Here is a 20,162-nt window from a genome sequence, read left to right as displayed (position 1 = left end):
CCTGGACTTTCATGGTGGTCTCCTCTCCAAGCATGAATCAAGGGAGACCCTGCTTAGCTTCTAAAATCTGATGAGATCACATTGGCCTGAGCTTTCCAGATCAGGGCATTTCTTCTACCATCTGATTCTTTTAACTGGGAATCTCTGGGTCTAGGACCTTCTGGATGCCTTCTGTAGCAATAGAAAAGCTGCATGGATCCAACCCAACAGGCGGGATATGGCAGCATTTAGCTTGATGTGACACAAGAAGGACAAGTTATTCATTGTGTCCTGCCCAATCGGAATCAATAAGAAGGAGGAAGAGCAGAGGTGGGATCCAGCAGGTTCTCACAGGTTCCCGAGAGTAGGTTACTAATGATTTGTGTGTGCCGAGAGGGGGTTACTAATTGGTGATTTTGCCACGTGATTTTTTCCTTAGTTACGCCCCTCCTCTAAGCAGTAGCGCACAGAACTTGAAGCAGTCTAGCACAGGGGTAGGGAACCTGCAGCTCTCCAGATGTTCAGGAACTACAATTCCCATCAGCCCCTACCAGCATGGTCAATTGGCCATGCTGACAGAGGCTGATGGGAATTGTAGTTCCTGAACATCTGGAGAGCCGCAGGTTCCCTACCCCTGGTCTAGCAGGAGGTCCGCCGACGTGCGTGGCAGCCTGCGCCTGCATGCATTCGTTTCCCGCCCAAGGACCGGTGCAGCAGCTGCGTCCTTGCCACAGCCCCGCCCAGGAATGCCCCACCCCCAGAATGCCCAGCCACACCCCCGTCGTGCCCCACCCACCCCCTTTGGCGCTATGCCACAGTTTGAATCCCACCACCATGGGAACCTGTTACTAAAATTTTTGGATCCCACCACTGAGGAAGAGGAAGAGGAGGAGGAGTTTTGATGTATACTCCAGTTTCCTCAACCATATGGCATCTTAGGCTCCTTCCGCACATGCAGAATAATGCACTTTCAATCCACTTTCAGTTCACTTTGCAGCTGGATTTTACTGTGTGGAATACCGAAATCCACTTTCAAACAGTTGTGAAGGTGGATTGGAAGTGCATTATTCTGCATGTGCGGAAGGGGACTTGAAGTGGATTACAAATTCCTTTTCTTCCTCTCCCCACAACAGACACCTTGTGAGGTAGGTGGGGCTGAGAGAGTTCTGAAACAATTGTGATCACCCAGCAGGCTTCATGTGGAGGAGTGTGGAATCATGCCCCGTTTCCTAGATTGGAGTCCACCTGCTCTTAACCACTACACCACACTGGCTCTCAAGTCCCAAAATAATAATTTTCTAATTAGTTTTGAATATGAAAACGCTCACGGCTGTTACACCCTTGATCCTTTGACTCTTCAGTACAGCCTGCTCACACCACTCCCTACCAATTTTCAAATTCACCGACGATTCCTATCTCCATTCTTATGTGCCGATGGGCCAAGAACTCAAAAGCTGGATCGTACCGTGTTTCCCCGAAAATAAGACAGTGTCTTATATTAATTTTTGCTCCCTAAGATGGGCTATGTCTTATTTTCAGGGAATGTCTTATTTTTCTGTGTTCTGTTCATCGGGCATGCTTCCAAACAAAAACTTTGCTACATCTTACTTTCTGGGGATGCCTTATATTTCGCACTTCAGCAAAACCTCTACTACGTCTTATTTTCAGGGGATGTCTTATATTCGGGGAAACAGGGTAGATCTGGCTGCAGTAAACCTTCCCGATGAACGCTTGGTGCTCTTGCACAAAAGCGCCACAAATCATTGCTCTCTTGAAAGCACAGGTGCAGAAATATTAGCTTAATTAGCTGAAGCAGCCATTAATATATTGGCAAAATTAGTGCCAGGAGGAGGTGAGGTTGTGTTTCCATAAGCAGTAAAACCACTTAGTGTGACTAATCGTTTTACCCTAGAACACCTGCCAAAAAGGAAAACAAACTGAAAAATCCAGTAGGAGCAGGAAGTCAGTCTAAGGTTGCCAACATCCAGGTGTAGCCTGGAGATCTCCCATTATTATGCTGGATCTCCAGATGACAGAAATCAGTTCTCCCTGGATAAACCAGCTGATTTAGAGGGTGGAGTCTATGGTCGATTCCGCACTTGCGTTATCGACCTAAGTTCGAGCTGCGTTTGACCTAAGTGCTCCGCACAACCACTGGGATCGACGTGGTTTTGTACCAGCTTCGCCCCGTGTAATGGTCAAATTTCTGACTCCAGTTGGGAACTACTATTTTTTCAGGGAACCACGCTCGAACTCAGCTCAATTCCAGTAAAGTGCGGAATCTCTGGTGCCAGGAGTCCCCCATTCAGCCAATCACAGCTGAGTGTTTCAGGCATACGTACGGCTGGCCAATCAAAAAACGGCACCTTCGTCCTTCCATTCCTGTGGCAGTTTTTTTTATAATGTGTGTGGGGATAGACGGAACACGGCCATAGAACAGTAGCCAATTGGAACGGAGCGGCGAAGAGGCACAGGATGATTCCACCCTCCGAGCTGGCATCAAGCTGGTTGCAGTGGGGAACAACAATGGCTTCGACCTTCTTAAGGAACTGGGTTGAACCTATTTTACTCATGTGTGGAATCGCCCTATGGAACTTTACCATGCTGAGGTTGCTCCCCTCCCCAAATCCCGCCTTCCACAAGCTCTGCCCCCCAATCTCGGGGAATTTTTCTGCCTAGGGCTGTCAACTCTTCTTCAATCTGATGCAAGCCATTAAGCAATACAAAGGCCTCATGAGCCACAACAGAGAAACTGGAAAGTAGGGTGGTCTTTGCAGTGGATATGAATCTGATAACATGATGATGACAATTCACTCAAAGCTGAGATGAGGGAGATTAAAAGATTAAAACTAAAAGATTAAAAGTTAAAAGATTAACACAGGAGTCCAGATTTTATCATTTGACCTTCCACCGAAGCAGCCTCAGAGGAGTCTTGTTGGGGAAATTGGGTTAACCAGTGAGACCCAGTAGGGTGTAGTGGTTAAGAGCAGGTGGACTCTAATCTGGAGAACCAGGTTTGATTCCCCGCTCCTCCACCTGAGTGGCAGAGGCTTATCCGGTGAACCAGATGTGTTTCCGCACTCCTACACTCCTGCTTGGTGACCTTGGGCTAGTCCCGGTTCTCTCAGAACTCTCTCAGCCCCACCTGCCTCACAAGGTGTCTGTTGTGGGAAGAGGAAGGGAAAGGAGCTTGTAAGCCACCTTGAGTCTCCTTACAGTCTCCACCTTGAGTCTCCTCCTCCTCCATTTCTTCTTCTTCTTCTTCTTCTTCTTCTTCTTCTTCTTCTTCTTCTTCTTCTTCTTCTTCTTCTTCTTCTTCTTCTTCTTCTTCTTCTTCTTCTTCTTCTTCTTCTTCTTCTTCTCCTTCTTCTTCTTCTTCTTCCTCTCCTTCTCCTTCTCCTTCTCCTCCTCCTCCTCCTCCTCCTCCTCCTTTCTCCTTCTCCTTCTCCTTTCTCCTCCTCCTCCTCCCTCCTCCTCCTCCTCCTCCTCCTCCTCCTCCTCCTCCTCCCTCCTCCTCCTTCTCCTCCTCTTCCTTTTTCTTGGAAAACCCTTTTGGTAGCCATAAGCCAACTGAGATTTAAGGGCCTTTTCCACAACCAATTTATTCTTGTTGGAACGATTTTCACAGTGTTGAGGCAGCCGATAGATGTCAGTACAGCCCCACAACGGGCTGCTGACCATAACAGGCAGACCGAGAAATGAGACAGCTGCCCTGTTCTCCAAAACACTGAAAAGCAAAATAAAACTGCAAGCAAGCAGGCACCGCAATTCCAGCAGTGCGGAGAGATCAGCGACTGGGGTGCACAATTATGCGATCTCACAACAATTATGTGCTCATTATTCTGGGTCACAGGAGACTGTGAATAAAATGGAAACCCTGTGATTATTGGGGGAGGCTGGCGAGAGGGGGAGAGAGTGATGGTTTGATAAACATGCCAAACTTCAGTTCTCTTACCTAACAAGCAAACTGTGCTAGGAAAGTTCCTCAAATGACAGAATCGTCATTGGAAAACAGCAGCCCCGGACCAAGGGCTGTTTCTCATGCTGCAATATCAGGAAACAGGCACATGTGAAAAGTGACAGTGTGGTGTAGCGGTTAAGAGCGGCCGACTCAGGACAACTGGGTTCAATTCCCTCCTCCTCCGCATGAAGCCTGCCGAGTGACCTTGGGCCAGGCACAGTTCTCTCTGAGAACTCTCTCAGCCCCACCTACCTCACAAGGTATCTGGTGTGGGGAGGGGAAGGGAAGGTGATTGTTAGCCTCTTTGGGGCTCTTTAAAGGTTCGGAAAAGCGGAGAATAAAAACCAACTCTTCTTCTTATCTCTCTCCTTGGGGTTGGGCTCCCGTAAATTGAGCTGTCTGTCAACCAGTTGGAAAATGGCATACTCTTCCAAGACCAATTTTGAATTCCGCACTGGTCCAGAGATGCAGACTAGCAGCAGGGCAGTTTCCTCCCCATCTTTCCCCATTTCTGTACCTTCCTGGAACACTCCACAAATTCAGAGAGATAAAATTTTGCCCCATGACATTTCTGAAGGATTTTCAGTCTTTTCAGTTGTCTCTGACCTGACCTTGAAACAGCTGATTTCAGGTTTAAGTCGGCTTGGGTACATCCGATGCACACGGCCACAAACCTCTTTCACCTCGTGGGGTCTCTTGAGCACAAGTCATTGATTTCCTGATAATAATGGATTTACCTTCCTTCCTCTCTTCCTTCCTTTATTTCATCTTGTGTTTTTGTTGTATTGGTTAATATCTGGAAGGCTCAGGCTAATCAGATTTTAGAAGCTAAACAGGGTTAGGGTTATTCATCCATCTATGGATCCATTTATCCATCCATTCATTAAACATTCTATCTATCTATCTATCTATCTATCTATCTATCTATCTATCTATCTATCTATCTATCTATCTATCTATCTATCTATCTATCTATCTATCTCTCTCTCTCTCTCTCTCTCTCTCTCTCTCTCTCTCTCTCTCTCTCTCTCTCTCTCTCTCTCTCTCTTTATCTATCTTATCTTATCTTTTATCTATCTTATCTTATCTATCTTATCTTATCTATCTTATCTTTTATCTTATCTATGAGCAAATCCCAGCCCCTAAACCCCTTACCACCTGGAATGCCCAGGCCTCGCCCCCCCCCACCACCCCTGGCCAATCAAGTATCTCGAGTGCAGGATCTCTAGTGCAGACCTGTCACAGCCCCAACTTCTGGGTTCTGTGACTTCTGGGTTCTGTGGGGCTGCAGGACGTGTGGCTGCCGGCGCAACTGCCCCCTTCACTGAGAGTAAGTGCCCGGGGAGGGGAAATGCATTGGTGCTAGGTCATGCTGTTTCCAGGAGCCCTTTTGTCCCCCCCCCCCTTTGGATGGGGCTGTAAGTCTCACGTTAGAAGTACATGATGTGCGTATGCGTGTGTGACAGAGAGAGAACCAAAAAGCTCAGGTCAACAGTGTCAGCAGAGTAACTCAGCCAGATAAATGGGAAGAAGGGGGGAAAACTCTTACAGTTACAGCTGAATGCTCTACAGATCCAAAACCTCTCTGCATTTTGAAGAAGGGCTCAGTTCTTTTGCCAAGGAAAACAGCACCAAGACTTGGCACAGGGACCTCGGCCCAGATGCCAAACCTGTCAGGCTCACGCCAACAAAATGTGGCCGGCAGGTGTGCTGCATCTTAAGTTGCTGAGGAGCCAGAAGTCCTCTTGGCTGCTGAATGAAGGCCTCCAGAGTCTTCTGATAGCAAGAGCCCCAAACAGAGGCAGCAGCCAATGAGACTCCTCATTGCCTTCAACCCTTTTGCTACTCAGTCAAGGGTATTCAGCAGGAAAACCTGATACTTTCAACCTTGACTGGTCCCCCTCCCAATTCATCTTATGAATAACCCAATATTTAAAATGCTGCATTGACAAGTGATTCAGAGAACAAATTTGCTCCTGCACAGACACCTTGTGAGGTATCATGATTAACTCTTCCAGGCAGAGGAGGGATCCAGCAGGTTCTCACCAGTTCCCGAGAGTGGGTTACTAATTATTTGTGTGTGCCGAGAGGGGGTTACTAATTGGGTCCGGCTCACTAGCTAGAAATTCCATTAGGTCCGCCAAAAAAAAAATCAGGTAAAGTCCCTGTTGTTTCCTATGTGTATTGGTTAGCTTAAGGCTCTAAAAAACGGGATAATTCTCCCTGTTGGGTTGTTTTAAAACATGTTTCAGAAATATGGTAAACTTCCTTTGTTTAAGGAAAGTCTCCGGCCTTTGGATTTCCTAGAAACAAAATTAAGTATTTGAAAGCATTAAGTATTTTAATGTGCAGCTCAATTAGAGGAGAAGTAGGCTGTTTCTGTTGGCAGTAGATCTATAGGACTTTGCTGTGAATGAGTTTAAATGATGTACAGAAAGATAACTCAGCTGGAAATTAGAACTTTTTTTTTACAGGTAAGAGTTTCTTTTACAATAACAGAGAAATTATTACTAATGCCCCCGCTTCTGGAATGTCTCGCCACTCGCCGTCAGGTGTCCTCTCGCTCCCAGCCCCATTGGCGCTACACCACTGTTTGAATCCCACCACCATGGGAACCTGTTACTAAAATTTTTGGATCCCACCACTGCTTCCAGGGCTGCAAGCTGGGTTGGGCTCTAGCTGACAATATGGAGCCTTTTGGAGTTGTGCTTTGCATGTCATTCATATACAGAACAAATGCCCAGTATGTGTACGCATGTGCCGTGAAGTCACATCCAACTTATAGTAACCCCAGCAAGGGCCTTCAAGGCAAGTGAGAAGCGGAGGTGGTTTGCCATTGGCCCTTTCCACACAATCAAAAATGTTTTGAGGCAGGAAATAAAGCATTTCCTCTGAAAGAGTTCTGCACAGTTTTTAGCCCAAAAACGTTTTATTTCCAGCCTCAAAACGCTTTATTTGCATCCTCTATTTTAGCGATTCTTTGTGAAAATGTTTTTAAAATGTTTTCATTTGCTCTAAGGAAGCCTTTAAAAGATTTCCTTCCGCTCTCAGCAGCCCCCAGACTTCTTCCTCAGTGCCCTTTTCTGAGCTGGGTCAATTGCTCTTCGATTAAGTCAGGAAGCACAGAATGGCTTTATGCAGTGTAACTCTGTAGAGACACTGCCCAGGTTATTCAGATTAGGCTGAGACATTTGATTAGGACAGGGTGAGTGGTTTAGGAGAGTCATAACAATAGGTGGAGGAAATGCAAAGAAGCAACCATCTGTTGCTGACATGGTTTCTAGAAGAGATAGTGAAATGCAGCATCTGGATACCACAAGGTGGCTTTCCATATTCCTTTGTCTTACAGTGTTTTAGCAAGGTGTGGGAATCAAGATCATGCCCACAAACAAAATGAGACCTCCAGGTTATGCTGGAGTAACTCATTCATTGATTTAATCTTGCTAAACAGTCCTTTTGCCTGGGGCCTGCTTTCAGCTTGGACACTCTGCTACCCACCCATACAAACAAGGAAACTGGCATTTTGCAGCACATAGCATAAGAAACAATATGAAATCCAATCTTTCATAAGGCAGGGTATACAGGGCAGGGTTACAGCTTGCTCCACCGTTTTGCCTGTTTATTTCAGTCATTTGGGGCAGGGGGATTGATATCTTTGAAGCTACAAAGATGCAGCACAAGGCTTTGAAGCATCAAAGCTATGAATCCACAGGGACATTAAAATAAAGTCACATTGTCACCTGATCCTTTTATTTGTAACGGGAAATGCCAGGGATTGAACCTGGGATCTTGTGTGTACCAAGTAGATACTCCCCCACTGAGCCAGAGCCTCATCACCATACTTTGCTCCCATTTCATGGGCGGATTTGGAAGGCAAATTGAAAGAATGCAATTAAAAACCCCACTTTGGCTAAAACAGTATCTCTTAGGGTTGGTCAATACTAAAAAAAATCTCGCAAAATTCGATTTGGGTATTTCTCTTGGGGCATAAAAATTATTTAGATACGCCCGAATCCGGAATCATAGCCAATTTCGGATATACCCGAGTACCCGGTAAATCCGGGAAAATCTGGGTCCGCTTATTATTTTTTTTTTTTTGAATTTTGGGTGTTTTACACGTTTGGCCTGCAGGGGACGCAATTTTAAAAGTTAGTGGCACCAAAATTTCGATATCATATCTGAGACTGTCCTGATGATTTCTCCCCTCAAGTTTGCGTGCAGCTTGGTTCAGGGGGCAAGTTATTGACCCCTCAAAGGGTGTGCCCTACTCCCCCATTGTTTCCAATGGAAGCTAACAGGAGATGGGGGCTACACTTTTGAAGGTCCATAACGTTGGACCCCTGAACCAAACTTCACCAAACTTGGGGAGTATCATAGGGACAGTACATTTATGATACCCCAAAAATTTTGGTGACAGTAGTTCTAGTAATTGCACCCCTCATTGAAGTCACTCCAAAGAAATTTCCCCAGATTCTATGCTCTGTAGTGGTTGGTTGGTTCCATTGTAGCCAATAGAAGTTTTGTGAGGAATAGGAGGCATTTCATGGTAAACCCATTAAAATCCTTTCATAGGGTGGGCCTTTCAGGAGAGTCTATTCATGACACCATCCAGGTTTGCGACCGTTGCTCAAGGTTCAATGTTATGGGTAGGTTCATCTCCCACTGCCCCCATAAGCAAAGTTCCTCAAACCTGGATGGTGTCATCCAAGACTCTCCTTGGAAGATACCCCTGAACATTTTGGTGGACTGTACTCTTGATAAATGTGCACCCTACAGCCCTCCACCAGAAATTCCCCATTGGACAGCAATGCAGAAGTCACTGCAGAAAAAAGAACCTTTTGGGCAAATTTTTGGGTACTCGCAGGGCACATTTTTAGACATATCAGCAATTAAAATATTTTCCAGGGAATAGACATTAGGAGACTGTCCTGATGACACTCCCCACGCTTCGTTAAGTTTGGCTTAGGGGCCAAAGTTGCGGACCCCTCAAAATGGTAGCCACCATCCTTCTTTAGCTGTCATTGGAAACAATGGGGATAGAGGCCCCTTTGAGGGTCCATAACTTTTGGCCCCCCCCTTGGACCAAACTGCACTAAACTTAGGGGTGTCATCAGGACAGTCTCCCTGATGATGGCCTGAAATTTGGTGCCACTAGCTTTAAAAAAATTCTGGTTTTCATGTTTCACTGCTCTGAATATGAAGCCTGCTGGAGTGAGTGAGCGGTGAAACACGAAAACCAGCAGCCTTTAAAGCTAGTGACATTCGAACTTTCAGGGTAATATCAGGAGATCGTCCTGATGATAACCCCAAAGTTTGGTGCAGTTTGGTTCAGGGGGAGCCAAAGTGCTATGGACTCCTCAAAGGTGTAGCCCCTATCCTCTTATCAGCTCTCCCATTGGAAACAATGGGGATAGTTGCACCCTTTTGAGTGGTCCATACTCGAACCAAACTGCACCAAACTTCTTGGTGGGCAACATCAGGACAGTCACCTGATGATACCCTTTCTGATAATTGGTGCCAATACATCTCAAAAATGCGCCCTGCAGGCACTCTTCAGAAATTCTGGCTCCAAGATTCTTGTTCTGGCAGTGACTTAGCTGTATTGCTGTCAATGGGAATTTCTGGTAGAGGGCTGTGAGGTGCACATTTCTGAAGGTATGGTCACAAAACTTTCGGGGTATCTTCAGGAGTAGTTTCTGATGACACCATCCAGGTTTAAATTTGCTTCAGGGGTTTAATTCTATGGGACCCAAAAAGGGTAGGGGCCCATCTCCCACCTCCCCCCCCCTGAAGTAAAGTTCCCAAACCTGATGGTGTGTCATCCAGAGACTCTCCTCCTGAAGATACCCTGAAAGTTTTGTGGGTTTACTATGAAAAATGTGCACCCATTGTGCCCCCTCAGAAATTCCCTTATTGACAGCAATGCAGCTAAGTCACTGCAGAACAAAGAATCTTGTGCAAATTTCTGGGGTGCCTGCAGGGGGTGCATTTGTGGATGTAATGGTGTCATTATTTCAGTGTATCATTGACTTGTCCTGATGATACCCTCCAAGTTTGGTGCAGTTTGGTTCAGGGGCCAAAGTTATGGACCCTCAAAGGGTAGCCTCATCTCTTAGTTCTCATTGGAAAGAATGGGGATAGGGATACCACTTTTTGGGGGGGGTCCATAACTTTTGGCCCCTTAACTCAAAAATGCACCAGTTCCTTGAGGGTATCATCAGGACAGTCTCCTGATGATACCCTGAAAATTTGGTGCTGATATGTTTAAAAATGTCTCCCCTGCAGGCCGAAATGTGAAAAAACACCAAAAAATGAAAACGCATCTGGAAGTTGGTAATCTGAATCCCATGGATTCGGATCTGTTAGGATTCGGACAGCTCAGATTCGGCCCCTGCTCGTCCGAATCCGTCCGAATCCGTGCAGATTCGGTAAAAATTCGGATTTGGACTGTCCGAATCTCCAACCCTAGTATCTCTGCTAACCACACAGGGCTCTGGGAGCTCACCCAACAAGCGAGCCTGCCAGTCTTCTTTAAGTTTAATCCTGAACATGCTTACGGCTTTCCGCTATGTTTGAGCAGATCAGCCTCAATTCCTAAAGAAAGGAAAACACACAAGAGCAGTTTAAGAGATCTAAATTAAGAGCACAAGAGCATCAGAGCAGTTGGTCCATCTGGTCCAGCATCATGTTTCACACAATGGGGAAGAAGAAGAAGAAGAAGAAGAAGAAGAAGAAGAAGAAGAAGAAGAAGAAGAAGAAGAAGAAGAAGAAGAAGAAGAAGAAGAAGAAGAAGAAGAAGAAGAAGAAGAAGAAGAAGAAGAAGAAGGAGGAGGAGGAGGAGGAGGAGGAGGAGGAGGAGGAGGAGGAGGAGGAGGAGGAGGAGGAGGAGGAGGGAGGAGGGAGGAGGGAGGAGGGAGGAGGAGGGTTGGATTTGTACCCCAACTTTCTCTACTGTAAGGAGATTCGAAAAGCTCCTTTCCCTTCCCCTCCTCACAACTTGTGAGGTAGGTGGGGCTGAGAGAGTTCCAAAAAACTGTGACTAGCCCAAGGTCACCCTGCAGGAATGTAGGAGTGTGGAAACACATCTGCCACTTAGGTGGAGGAGCGGGAAATCAAACCTGGTTCTCCAGATTAGAATCTACCTGCTCTTAACCACTACACCACGCTAGCTCTCAACAAAGGGCTTCAAGCAGGACACAGAGGGCCAGAACTTCCCCAGATGTTGGCCCTCAAATCAATCATTTTCAGAAGGTTACTGCTTCTGGACATGGAGGTTCTGTTCATTTATTTATTTCATCACCTGCCACTCTTGCTAAACTCAAGGGGGATTACAAAGCATGCAAAATGCAATCAGACAGCATAAGACAATGAACAATGCACTAGGACTGGAATGATAAAAAGAGACAACAGTGCAAACATTCAGGTGGAAATCCACTTTGGGGCCCCTCTTATGCCTCTTTCTCTCAAATAACTCTTTGCTTATCCATGATTATCAGAAGCAATGGAATAGAATAAAATTCACATTTCCATTCATTCTTATGTGGTCAGATTCACGTCAGTCCTACCTTTTCTCCTTTTGCTGCTTGGCCAAATGCCCCACCCTAAAAGGAGAGAAAAGATCCAGCGTTAGCAATCACTGGGCCTGTTGCGGCCCATCCGTTGGTTTTATGGCAGGCCTACAACAATGTAAGGAGCTTTCCCCACTACAGAAGGGAGCTAAGGTTGACTCGGTTCCCTTCAGTGGAGGGCGATTCCAGGCTGTCCCCACAGCAACTGAGTTGGCCCCCTAGAACCGAGCTAAGTGCGTGGGATCATCTTGGTGCCTGTTTCGCTCCTCGATCGTGATTGGCACTTGTGTTACAGCGGGAAACGGGAGCGTTCTTTTTTTTTTTACAGTTTTTACAGTTTACAGTTACATGCGCTTTCTGCCCACCACGACTCTCCCGTTCTGCGCATGCCACAAAAGCGGCTTGTGATTGGTTGAACGGATGTGAGGTGTCGCTTTCGGGATGCTTCCCCACCACGAAGCTTCTCGGGCCAGATCAACTTTGTTCCGGCAGAAAAGTGTAGTTCATAACTGCGACAAGGATGTCGCAGTTCTGAGGGGGGGGGGAACTGAGACAAAACAATGTTGAGCTCGGTGGCAGTGGGGATTCACTGAGGCGAACCTAGATAGAAACCAGTTCAACTCTGTCATTGTTAATGGGTAAACGGTGCAATACCCCAAGACTGCAGAGCCCCTAAGACTGCAGAGACCGACCACATTTCATTTTGCACATTTTTGCCACAGTCACTCAAAGATTTCAGAGCGATCAAGGTAGGGTTGCTAAACACAGGTTGGAAAATTCCTGGAGATTTAAGGGGGGAGACGGGGGGCTGGGTTTGGGGAGGGGGCGGATCTCATCAGGGAATAATGCCATAGTATCATAAAATCATAGAGCTGGAAGAGACCCCAAGGGCCATCAAGTCCAACCCCCTGCAACGCAGGAACACACAATCAAAGCACTCCTGACAGATGGCCATCCAGCCTCTCTTTAAAAACCTCCAAAGAAGGAGACTCCACCACACTCCAAGGTTGTGCACTCCACTGTCGAACAGCCCTGACTGTCAGGAAATTTCCTGATGTTTAGGTGGAATCTCTTTTCCTTTACCTTGAACCCATGACTCCATGTCCTAGGCCCTTTCCGCATGGGTGGAAAAGAGCGCCCCAGGGACGCTAAAAATAGTGTCCCTGGGGAGGAGTTTGCACGGCTGGTGCTGCTGCATCGCAACCCCTGAGCGGTGTGAAGACGCTGCTTCTGAACTTCGCTCCCTGAACGGCAGCAGCTGGAAGGCACCATTACCTCCGCACCATCCCTGAACGCCTACCTCGTCTCCTGGCCAGGGAAGATGGGAAGACGGCACTTTGCAAAAACCTTGCTCGTGTAGCGAGGTTAAAAGCGGCGCCTTCACGCCGCTCCCAGGTGGCCAGGACGGCGCTGCCTCCTGTGCGAACAGCAGTCCAGGGACGGCGTTTTTGCCATCCCTGGGTCGCTGTATTTCGCCCGTGTGGAAAGGGCCAGAGAATCAGCCTACAATTTGCTGGGCAACTGACTCAGAATGGCAGGCAGGTAGGCAGATCCTCCCTGACAGTAAATGGCACAGAACTTTCAGTGAATGGATGGAAGGGAGGGTAATAAAGCATCTCCTTCCTGGTTGTTTGGGCAGGAGCGGCTCCAACCCAGGATTTATCAAAAGAATTGCTGATTTAGCAATTTTCAAAAATCCCAGGTTGGGGAAAACAAAAAAGAAACACTTCTTCACGCAACGTGTGATTGGGGTTTGGGAATATGCTGCCACAGGAGGTGGTGATGGCCACTAGCCTGGATAGCTTTAAAAAGGGCTTGGACAGATTTATGGAGGAGAAGTCGATCTATGGCTACCAATCTTGATCCTCCTTGATCTGAGATTGCAAATGCCTTAGCAGTCCAGGTGCTCAGGAGCAGCAGCAGCAGAAGGCCATTGCTTTCACATCCTGCATGTGAGCTCCCAAAGGCACCTGGTGGGCCACTGCGAGTAGCAGAGTGCTGGACTAGATGGACTCTGGTCTGATCCAGCAGGCTAGTTCTTATGTTCTTATGGGGCAAAATCATTTTGGGAATGGGACCTGTGCGAAATCCCCTCTCCAGCTGTTTGTATTGCACCCTTTACCCATTATATTTGCCCTGCGTGGAATTCACCACTGTGTAGAATCTTCCAAAAAACCTAGACGGCACATTCGGGTCTTTCCCGTTTCTCAGAATCCAAACTGCTTCGTCAGTGGGATTAAACATAGAGCCTTCCCAGTAATGGGGGGATACAGGCTCTGAGAGTAATAAATACTCGGAAATAGTGTAAGGAAATAAATATCACAATATCTTAACAGCAGTATAGAAAGACATTACGATGCACTTATAATAAACAAGCAAAAAAGATGAAGGCACACAAAAATGTAGAAAGCTACCTCATAACCCCCAATTCTAAAAAGGCGAGGCAAAAGCAGCGTCTTCTTAAGAAAAGCTCATGCTTGCAAACAGTACAAGCCATCTTAAATAAAGTACATTGCAACCATCTGTGCAACTGACATGATACAGAGAACATCATGTTTTAAAGGTACAGACCGTGACTAACGATATGCCCTTTTACCTTTTTGCTTGCAAAACAGAACACCCAAATCCATGCTAATTGGAATAAATGAACAACGTGATTTTATATTTTAAAAAGAGCAGTCTATTTCATTATTTAATTCTTTCTTCTTTCTTTTTCTTTGGCCTTTAGATCGGGCGTCTGTGTATATGTGTATATGTGTTACACAATCTTGCTGTTTTAATTATTTATTATTAATTGCTGCTGAGTTTTAATGGGTTATTTTATGTTGTATCAATCTGCTGTTGAAACAGCCGTGTTGTGAGCCGCCTCGAGCCCTTCGGGGATGAGGCGGCCTATAAATTTAATAAATAAATAAATAAATAAATAAATGAATGAATGAATGAATGAATGAATGAATGAATGAATGAATGAATGAATGAATGAATGAATGAATGAATGAATGAATGAATGAATCAAATGGTTGGAAACTTCTGAATGTGTGAGTGAGTCTGGCTTCTACTCTGAGAAGATGTTTTCTTTTATCAATCTGTTTAAAACTAGAACCTTTATATACATATGGCATTCAAGACTGTCAGTATCTGTAAGTCCTTAGTCCAAAAATTGCTGCACTAAGGGAACAGTTAAATTTTGATTACGAATCTTTGATATGTGCTCGATCAGTCTCGTTCTCACAGGGTGACATGACGTTCCAATGCATGTTAATGAACAAGAATATTCTATAAAATATACACATTGTTTAGGACTACATGTAGTGAGAGTCCTCAATGACAATTTAGAGGGTCCTCATATTCTGCAAGATCGATAGACTGAATACACATAGAGCAATGACCACATCTGTAGTGTCCAAAAACAGAAAAAGGAACTTGGTCCAAATGCTAAAAATCAGACCAGTGTTTACGCACTGATTTTTGTTGTCATTATTATTTCTTACCGGTTCTCCTCTTTCTCCTTTTGGGCCAGGAAGTCCAGTTGGTCCAATTTCTCCCTTGATAAAAAGAAATGAGGGTTAGTCTTGGAATATGAGTTGCAATCAGGGCCAGAGCGAGGGGGAAGTGTGCCCCTCCAAGCCCCCGGAACACCCCGCCCCACCCCTAGAACACCCTGCCCTCGGAATGCCCCATCCCACCCCTGACACGCCCCTGGAATGCCCCTGGAATGCCTATGCAGGGGCACGCCCTTGGTGCGTCACACACACACCCTCGTCCCCTTGGCGCTACACCTCTGGTTACAATGCCTTTTCAATACGACTCACTAGTCATTAAAACATGTCAGATTTGTGAACAGCATTATGTTCTTCAAACAAAGAAATACCATTAGCTCTTGTTAAGGGGATGAAGGTGGTGGTTATCCAGTCAGGTGTATAAAAGCAAGGAAGATAAAGTACAGTGAGATAATTTGATTACAAAAATATAGGAAGGGGCTGAGACAGAGGTGGCTTGCATCTATGTTAGAAACCCCGGACTTCCTTGGTGGTCTCCCAACCAAGCACTCAGGAGTGGAGTGAGAGGGTACGTCTGTGTCCTGCGCCCCTGTCATGCCCACGCCCGTCCCTGTCCCACCCCGGAACGCCCTGGAATGCCCCGGAATGTCATGCCCCCATCATGCTGCCATGCCCCCACACTGGCACGCACCTGGGACATCACGCCCCACCTGGCCCCATTGGCACTACGCCACTGCAAGTACTAACCAGAATCAACCCCTGCTTAGCTGCTGAAATCTGGTGAGATTGGGGTATCCTGGGCCATCCAGATATTAACCAATACAATAAAACAACAGTTGATATGAACTGATGAACCTCCCTTGTATTGGGCCAGGCAGCTGGAACATTAAACCTGCTCTAACTGGCAATGGATCTCCAAGGTTTTCTTCATACCTCTTAATTGAGATGCTGGGAACGGAACCAGGGACCTCCTTCAAGAATAGTGTATGCCCGTAGTGGCGAATCTTTGGCACTCCAGATGTTATGGACTACAATTCCCATCAGCCCCTGCCAGCATGGCCAATTGGGAATTGTAGTCCATAACCTCTGGAGTGCCAAAGGTTCGCCACCACTGGTGTATGCTTTACTACTAAACTACAGCTCTTCTACAAAACAGCTCTCTCTGACTTGGGGACCAATATAGATAATCTATTTCATTGTCAGAAGATAATATCTTATCCAAATCACCACTTAAATGTGATAATAGACAACCATTTTTGGACCTATTTCCTTAGAACCATAGAGTTGGAAGTTAGAGTTAGAGTTTTGATTCAGTGGGGAACATCAAGTCCAACCCTAATCTAACCTGGAGGAAACGGAAACGGGTTTGATTCCCAGCTCTGCCGCCTGAGCTGTGGAGGCTTATCTGGGGAATTCAGATTAGCCTGTGCGCTCCCCCACACGCCAGCTGGGTGACCTTGGGCTAGTCACAGCTTCTCGGAGCTCTCTCAGCCCCACCTACCTCACAGGGTGTTTGTTGTGAGGGGGGAAGGGCAACAAGATTGTAAGCCCCTTTGAGTCTCCTGCAGGAGAGAAAGGGGGGATATAAATCCAAACTCCTCCTCCTCCTCCTCCTCCTCCTCCTCCTCTTCTTCTTCTTCTTCTTCTTCTTCTTCTTCTTCTTCTTCTTCTTCTTCTTCTTCTTCTTCTTCTTCTTTTTCTTCTAGCCTCCCTCTGGCCTAGAGCTAACTAACTTTATTTCCCCTACAGGTTTTGCAAAGTGAAGGATATGGCACAGGGCAACGTCCTCTGGATGGCAATGCTAAAGAAACCACTTAGCACAAGTGAAGAGATGTGTAGGGAGGTGATCTGTTCTGACTGCTAAGCAGAATTCGGCATTGTCTTCACTGAACGGAGATATGAAGACATTCTAAATGCAATGATCTCTTAAAGGCTCGCTTCCAATTTGGCAGCCTCTGTGCAGAATTTCACTTCGGTGATATTAAAGTGGCCGTGCATTAGCATTTCCAAAGCATGCTATAGATCCCTACGCTTGGGAAATGGTTGCCATTAAAAGTGTACCCTTTCTATTGTTGCCTGCCTGTAGTTTCTCTCCCTGCAGCAATTTCTCATGTCATTTGGCAGAAGGTCCCTCATCACTTAAGCTGTCACCGATCAAAACGGGGAACTGCTATTTATAGATACAAAGGCACATGAGGCCTCTCTCTCTCTCTCTCTCTCTCTCTCTCTCTCTCTCTCTCTCTCTCTCTCTCTCTCTTGCTGCTTTAAATGGAAACGGGAACAGCGCAGAGGTATTGCTATCTGATGTTTTGATTCAGTGAGGAACATGGCTCCCAAAATATCTCTCTTTGGTCAGGAAGAAAAAAAGTTGCACGAAGTACATAGTTGATGAGTTTGAAAGCTGCTTCATAAGAACATAAGAACATAAGAACTAGCCTGCTGGATCAGACTAGAGTCCATCTAGTCCAGCACTCTGCTACTCGCAGTGGCCCACCAGGTGCCATTGAGAGCTCACATGCAGGATGTGAAAGCAGTGGCCTTCTGCTGCTGCTGCTCCCGAGCACCTGGTCTGCTAAGGCATTTGTAATCTGAGATCAAGGAGGATCAAGATTGGTAGCCATAAATTGACTTCTCCTCCATAAATTTGTCCAAGCCCCTTTTAAAGCTATCCAGGTTAGTGGCCATCACCACCTCCTGTGGCAGCATATGGGATGTAAAAGCTGATTTCCACTTTCTCACTTACTCGGGGGTGGGGGGGGGGAGATCCCTATAAAATCATGCTTTGCACACCTGTTTCCAGGTCTGTCAAGAACGGCCATAGGGACCCCAAAGAAAGAGATTCACTGTAAGCCATCTAAACCCAAACCAAACACCATACAGAAGTAAATCTTATGGCCTGCTCCAAAAACCCCTCAGAAGTGATCCCAAGCATGGTGGGATTATTATTCTAAAACGTCTTAAAGAAGAGAAAAGTGAACTTCTCCTGCTTTTTGGCACCAAAGCTCTGGAACTCTCTCCTCAGGGAGATAAATCTGTTTCCATCTGTTGCCATCTTCCCCCGGTTGATGATGATGATGATAATGATGAAGAAGAAGAAGAAGAAGAAGAAGAAGAAGAAGAAGAAGAAGAAGAAGAAGAAGAAGAAGAAGAAGAAGAAGAAGAAGAAGAAGAAGAAGAAGAAGAAGAAGAAGAAGAAGAAGAAGAAGAGAAGAAGAAGAGAAGAAGAAGAGAAGAAGAAGAAGAAGAAGAAGAAGAAGAGTTTGGATTTATATCCCCCCTTTCTCTCCTGCAGGAGACTCAAAGGGGCTTACAATCTCCTTGCCCTTCCCCCCTCACAACAAACACCCTGTGAGGTAGGTGGGGCTGAGAGAGCTCAGAGAAGCTGTGACTAGCCCAAGGTCACCCAGCTGGCGTGTGTGGGAGTGTACAGGCTAATCTGAATTCCCCAGATAAGCCTCCACAGCTCAGGCAGCAGAGCTGGGAATCAAACCCTGTTCCTCCAGATTAGATACACGAGCTCTTAACCTCCTACGCCACTGCTGCTATCTTAACTTTGTTTTTAATTTGTTTTAATGATGCGAAGAGTTGATCTTAATGGTTTTGAAATGTATTTTATCGTGCATTTTTAAATGGTTACCTCCCATAGTGACCCTTGTGAGGGCAGAAACATGAAATACAAATTTTGTAAATAATAATATTTTTTTTGGATTGACACATTTACCTCAGCAGCTTTGTAAAATGTTATAATGTTCTAATTCAATGTTGTGAGCTGTCTCATGGTCCATCCCTCTAGCAGAAAGCTTGGACAAATACATACTTCTTAATAGGTAAAATATGATAAAATGTGTATTGGGAAAATTCATGTCTGACAACATGAGGTCCACATGTACCAGAGAACCTTGGCATATCTCATCTCTTTGGTGTGTTTTCAAAGTTGCCTCTATATGTGTGAAATCAACCAGAGTTTCTATATTAAAATCTCAGAGCACATACATGCAGATATGTTTAAGGAAAACTCCAGAACACATGATGCAGTGCATGTGTGGTGAATCAAAACAGGAGTAAATATTGAAAGTCATACAGATACAAACAACCCACCTTTTCATTTTTTCTAATTTCATCATCATTTCAGCCAATGCTGGACCCCCCTCAAAAAGTCTTAAAATTTATTTGAAAGGAGTTCAACAGCAACATGTAACATGACATCCTATATGTTTCTGGAAGAGGCAAGAAAGTTCTTCCATTCACTCGATAGTACTCACCTTCTGACCTCTTGGGCCTTCAAACCCAGGATAGCCTCTTTCACCCTGAAAAAAGAGATGGAGATCGCTTATCAAGATCATTCCCATTGTGCCGGCATATTAGGAATCCCATTTTGTATCCTTTTAGGGCTGAGTCACAAACTCCGTTTGCTCTCACTGGACACCATGCAGTCAATTGGGTGGCATGCAATGGAGGGGAGGGAGGGGGAGGGGTGGCATGCAAGGAAGGGAGGGAGGGGTGGGGTGGCATGCAAGGGAGGGGAGGGAGGGAGTGGGGTGGCATGCAAGGGAGGGAAGGGGGTCAATTGCCTTTCGAATACATCCAATTTCAGTTCCTGATTTGGGCCACAGTCATTCCCTGGGTCCAAGCCCTCATCCCAAAATGAAACATAAGTAAATTTAATCACTTCCTCAAGTGCTTTGAGCCCTTCTCGATGGGAAGGGCAGGATAAAAATCTAACTAATACATAAATAAAATAATAATATGTTTTCTTTATTTAGCTCTCTCCTTCTTGCTAAAATTGACTGAAGAAACCCCAAGTGACTTAAATACAAACTTTTTCTCCAGAAGGGCATGAGCAGTTGACGGTCTTAATGTGACCAATCTGTTCGCTTCCGACGGTGGGTGTTATTTCAGGGGGAGGAGCATCCGTGACAACAGTCACTTGACACTGAAACCGAAAAAGAACATTCTGTGAATGTGTTCCTTGTCCCCAAAGCCCAAATGAAACATGGTGTCAATGCTGCTGAGCAAATGTTCCACTTCCAGGAGTTTCCCGGCATCTTTTGCCAAAATGGCTACTGTCCATATACAGCCACCCCCATTTCCCCTCTATTCTCCATCCCCTTCCATTCCTGATGATAGCTGAACAGTATGAAATGGTTCAAAATC

At 45.8% G+C, this 20,162-nt stretch overlaps 1 protein-coding gene across 1 annotated transcript in view; it reads right to left on the bottom strand.

The window, feature by feature from the left end:
- LOC125439476 (collagen alpha-1(XXII) chain-like) overlaps window positions 1-19,935 on the bottom strand; it is a 34,613-nt gene extending 14,678 nt beyond the window's left edge. The window contains exons 1-4 of the mRNA XM_048508577.1: window positions 19,828-19,935; window positions 19,271-19,315; window positions 15,000-15,053; window positions 11,506-11,541 (exon numbers count right to left, since the gene is read on the bottom strand). The gene's annotated coding sequence lies outside the window, so the exon portion shown is untranslated. The remainder of the gene's footprint in view (window positions 1-11,505; window positions 11,542-14,999; window positions 15,054-19,270; window positions 19,316-19,827) is intronic.
- Window positions 19,936-20,162: the final 227 nt, after the last annotated feature.

The sequence above is a fragment of the Sphaerodactylus townsendi genome, linkage group LG09 (genome assembly GCF_021028975.2).
Source record: "Sphaerodactylus townsendi isolate TG3544 linkage group LG09, MPM_Stown_v2.3, whole genome shotgun sequence".
Classification (NCBI taxonomy): domain Eukaryota; kingdom Metazoa; phylum Chordata; class Lepidosauria; order Squamata; family Sphaerodactylidae; genus Sphaerodactylus; species Sphaerodactylus townsendi.
The sequence above is the reverse complement of the archived record's forward strand: the minus strand, read 5'-3'. Positions and strand labels throughout refer to the sequence as shown.